This window comes from Etheostoma spectabile, chromosome 17 (genome assembly GCF_008692095.1).
Source record: "Etheostoma spectabile isolate EspeVRDwgs_2016 chromosome 17, UIUC_Espe_1.0, whole genome shotgun sequence".
Taxonomy (NCBI): Eukaryota; Metazoa; Chordata; class Actinopteri; order Perciformes; family Percidae; genus Etheostoma; species Etheostoma spectabile.
The window spans coordinates 9,102,180-9,107,269 of NC_045749.1; the positions used below are offsets into that span (position 1 = coordinate 9,102,180).

The 5,090-nt window shown below is 39.6% G+C and overlaps 1 long non-coding RNA gene across 1 annotated transcript in view; it reads right to left on the reverse strand.

The window, feature by feature from the left end:
- LOC116705579 (uncharacterized) overlaps positions 1-5,090 on the reverse strand; it is a 19,460-nt gene that overhangs the window by 6,102 nt on the left and 8,268 nt on the right. The window contains exon 2 of the long non-coding RNA XR_004335966.1: positions 985-987. This is a non-coding gene — a long non-coding RNA (uncharacterized LOC116705579). The remainder of the gene's footprint in view (positions 1-984; positions 988-5,090) is intronic.

Consider the following 5,090-nt stretch of genomic DNA (forward strand, 5'->3'; position numbering starts at 1 on the left):
ACACACACACACCCACACACACATACACACACACACACACACACACAAACACACACACACACACATGGGGTGGGCTTTATGCACGCTTGGTGCACACAGGTGCACACACACGCACAGATTTATACATTTTGGCAGGCTATTTCACTCTCAGTCCACATTCTATTGCATTGTTTGGTCAAAAGCCATCCACTGCAACCCACACCTGCTCTGCAACACGACATAGCATGTAGAGACCTGAAAGTCTCTCCACAAACATCGGTTTTCAGCAAAAGCCCCATTAGATATGTAACATGCTGTTTGGTGACATGCATCCTTTGGCTTAATCACCAGATTTGCAAAGTTATGACCTCAATCACCGTTTCCAACTTTAAAATAGCTCTGCCTTCAGCCCGACTTGGCTAACAGGAAACCATTAAAGCACCAGCAATTACCATTCCCATCCATCCACACGGTCCCTATTTTATTTTAATCTGTTTAAGTGCATTTTCTACGCAAGGTTAAAATATGAATCCCCGCCGCCCCCTCCTCTCCTCGACGAGGCAGGGTTTTTCTGGCTTACTTGAGAGCACAATTTACGACTGATTTAATTTAGCCTCCGCAAACATTTCTAATGACATTAGGCCCAGTGCATATACTGACTGCCTCTCCCTCTTATTCCATTAACTCTTAAATCAGGTTTAAAGACCATACTGATGCTGGATGCTATTATGGGTGATTATCAAAACAACAGACAATGGGGCAAAGTGTTTACTAACTGGTTTAGCCATAATTTTGCGTAACCAGGACAGATGGGAACACTACAAATTACAAATCAATCTTTTCAATAATGAAGGACCTCGCAGTGTGCTCACTCGGTCATGTCTGTTGTCACATGAAGCTACACAACATGTACTAAACCATTTTTATCTAAATTTTTTCTGATGGATGAAACGTCATAAAAACAGATCCTGGTTTGACTTTCTGCAGATAAGAACAAAAAATAACACTCTCTATTGTGCGATTAAACTGATCTCAAAACAAGCTGAATGTCGGATCTTTCTCAGCTGTTATCCATTCATGACTAAAACCTGAAGTGCTCTTTCACATCACGCCTATTCAGCTAGTTTGACAAGGACTAATGATGGCCGTCCATCTGCATACATGCTTACAGCTGTCTCCTATCCTCATCCAGGTAATGATTGTGTTATTAACCCTGAACCCTTTTTCAAATTGTTATTAACTGCTGAGGGGGAGAATGGGACTCAAACTGTCTCCGCTCACCTGTCACTGAAGCACTGCTGAGGATGGTTTGATCCCGGCTGGCTATCAGTCATTGTCAAAGGCAGAGCTAGGATGGAGAGGGTTCAAATCCACACACAGATGATACCCCAATGGATTCATTTTATTATGTTTTTAGTGTCTCATATTTTGTCACTTCAACAAATAATACACAAGTCATCAAAATGGTTCACTTGGTATGACACCCATCAAGTGCTTCATTGACGTTTTTTTGCAACAAGACATTTTTTATTGTCTACCCTTAGTGGCACAGTACAACACAGTGGCACTAGACTACAAAAAGGGACATTTTATTAAAAACAACATAGGTGAACTAAATCTATGCAGAAGGAAACAAGGATCTTTGCTTGCCAATATAGTTCACCAGCAAAGAAAAAGAAAAGCTTATAGCTGTGGGTTCAGAATAAAGTGTCACAGTTAATTTTAACCTTATAAAGTGAATACCACAATATTGGTCTTTTTTTTGTTGTACTGTTGGAAACTGTGAAAGATTGATATTATTCTGTTTCATTTTGGGAAAAAACCTGCTCTACCCTCACATCCCTCAGATTAGCCAGTAGACATTCATTAGTTATTTATATACATTTGTCCAAAAAGAAAATTCAAATGATTTTTCCAAATTTGGGGGGAATTTTACAGGAAATAAGGATTTGGACATGAACTGGAGATGCTGCGGCCCACGGTCAGCACCCTAAAAAAATAGCTGCACATTTTGGGAGACATAGGCATATTTGTCTTCATATGAGTGTTAGACGAGATGATCAAAACTATTCTCATATCTGTACCATAAGTATGTAGCTGTAGCAAGCAGCTGGTTAATATAGCACAAAGATTGGAAACAGCTAGCCTAGTTCTGCCTTTAGATAAAAAACTATACTGCCTATGTTAAGCTAGTGATATTTAAAAAGTTTCAATTAAGAACATGGTTGCAAGTATATATGTGCAGGACTGTATAAAGCACAAAACAAGACTGTCGTAATTTTTAAATCAATTATTTAAGTCAAAAAGTACTTACATTTATGGGTCTTTCTGCTCAATGCGGCAGCCATTGTTGCTTGTTGCGCAAAAAACCCTTGCTAAAACCCTTGCTTTCAAGTAAGCTTGCGTCCTCACTTGGTTCCAAAGTGTGTACACCCCTTCGTCTACCCCTAGCCCTAGGTCAAAAAGACTATTGGGACAGCACTTACTCTCACGTGAACGCTCAAAACCTAGGGGAAGGGGTAAGGGGTAAGGGTAAGATAGAGAAATGAGATTCAGCCCTTGACACACGCTTGGTCGTCTCATTAGCATCACATAACACTATTGGGGTCCCTTTTGACGCTGTTAGGTAAAGGAAAAACTTGTGGGTGAACTTACGGTTCTGTAACTCCCAGCAAAGGGACGGTTGGGTTTAGGGAAAGGTTGTGGGTGGGCTTACAGTTCCGTAACATGCGGGAATATTGGGCCGGTTAAAGAAGAAAGTGGCTTCCCTGACACGCGGCAATAACTGGACGGTTAAGGACACACGCGGGACACAAACCCTGCTCTCCTGGGTGATAGTCCTCTGTTTGACACATCCACCACCCCAACCAACCTCCCTATGCAGACTTTTCCTTCTACATACTACTCGCTAAACCCTAGATGCTGCTCTCCCCTCTAAGTTTTACACACATGCCGAAGGGTGCCTTTTTTGTCCCATCAGACGCAGACAGCCACTGCCCAAACGTCCATATTTTAGGGTTCAGAGTGAGAATGGGTTGGTCTAACACCATCATGCTACTGCTTATCAATATTAGTTATGATTTTTAAGGCTGTGGTCCAGTAGTAGCTATTTAAACAAGATTTTCCTGTTGCTAACTGTGTTCATGAATGTAGTTTTTTGCTGTTTAATTTAAATGTATATATGCCATCCCAAATGGTTCTTATATTGTTTATGCTAATCTGATATAGCTATGACTGTCCAACTAGCTTTCACTTTTTCATTCTCAAACTTGAGGGCATTTAAGTAATGGGCCAATGCTCTCATGTCATCAGGGGATGTTTAACTTACACACATCTTTGACAATGTATATATTATATATATTTCCACTTTTCTTTTTCTTAATAGTTCAAACCATGACTAAAAAGTTTCTTCTTGATAGTTGTAGAGAACTAGTCCTAAATGAAGTGATATGAGAACTTGCTAACATCAGAACATGCATGGGTTTCCCTTTTTCTGTCAATGGGTTTCTCTAAAAGTTACCTAACAGATCAGTTTTAGGTGGCGGTAATGCACCTTAACTCTTGTTGCCAGCTTCCATAAAATGGAAGAAAGAATAAGCTACCTCAGTGCATTTAGTCAGTCATGTCAGTCAGACAGCACAGATGGCAAAGTAATACTGTAGGTGGATAACAAGGCAGGTAAGAAAAATAGGTCAGGCACTGACAGGTTTAATAACATAATGAAAATTATACTGATATTTTGATTAAAAAATGTGTAGCTTTTCCAAAATTAAACTTTAACGCAAGATTGTTTTCAGCAGGTTGTCTCCATTTTTTGTAGCTAGCCTTGAAACCACACTAAGCAAGTAAACTTTGTATAGCACCTTTCACAGACAAGAGCGGTTACAAAGTGCTTTACAGTAAAACAACTAAAAACAACATAAAATACTAAACCATATTGCTAGTTAAAGATGTGTAAAAGATGTGTCTTCAGGTGTTTTTTTAAAGTTTCCACAGAATCCAAGGCTCTCACGGCTAAAGGAAAAGCGTTCCAGCGCCTTGGAGCCACCACAGAAAAGGTAAGATCACCTCTGGTTTTAAAACGTGTTCTGGGAAGAATTTAAAGGTAAGATAAATAATATAAGATAAGAAAAAATAGACTTTATTAATCCCACACTGGGAAAATTCCAGCAGCTCAAAAGAAAGATAATTATATTTGGATACATAGCAACACACTGCATTTTTCACAGCTAGACATGCAACAACAAAGTTTCATGGGTTTGACAGCTTTGGCTAAGGAGCTTTTAGTATGCAAGAATTATTCAAAGCCAACCATTTCTTTATAGTGTTAAGCAAGGCAACAGTTTTAGATATTTAGCAGGTGACTAATGTGATATGCCACAACCCCTAAATGGCTCCTTGCCACCTCTATTGTCATGGTAAATGTACCACTGTAAAGATGGTTGCATAAAAAAAAATGATAAAAAAGTGCTTCTATTTTCATGATGTACAGTACCAGTTGCCTGTAAATATATTTTAAATGCATTGTTTCGGTCTCTGTTTTCTGAAATACTACCTCATTCCTATAAGTATGTGCATCAGATACCAGTAAAAAGTCAATGTGCATGCACATGTCTTTACTGTGAGATATCAAAGAGAAAAGACAAAAAAGATACAATTTTGTGTGTGGTTATGTGTGTGGTGATCTGAAGAGTTAGAGGTGAGGTGTACAGCCTCAGGTTGGACAGGACCTTGTGGCCTCTCCCGGTGATAGATATGCTAATACCCTCCATTCACTCCGCTTCACTCCCTTTAGTTCCCCCAATTAAAGAAAACTGTAATTAAGCCGTGTCCAGGCAAAAGACTGCCTGCTGCTTTTAATGAAGCCCCATTGATTCTCCCTTTATTTGCTATTGGTCTCCCTATAACAACCACAGGCCTGAAATCAACGGACGTTAAAAGTGCAGCTCTTCCCATCCAGGTTGTACATTGTACTGGACTGTTTAATTAAAAAAGAAGAGATTGCTCTAAGCACAAAGAGCATGAGAGATTTAATCATGTGTAGGTTTGTGCCGTTCACGCTCTTATGTGACCATGATGTGGCTTTGTGTGTGTGTGTGTGTGTGTGTGTG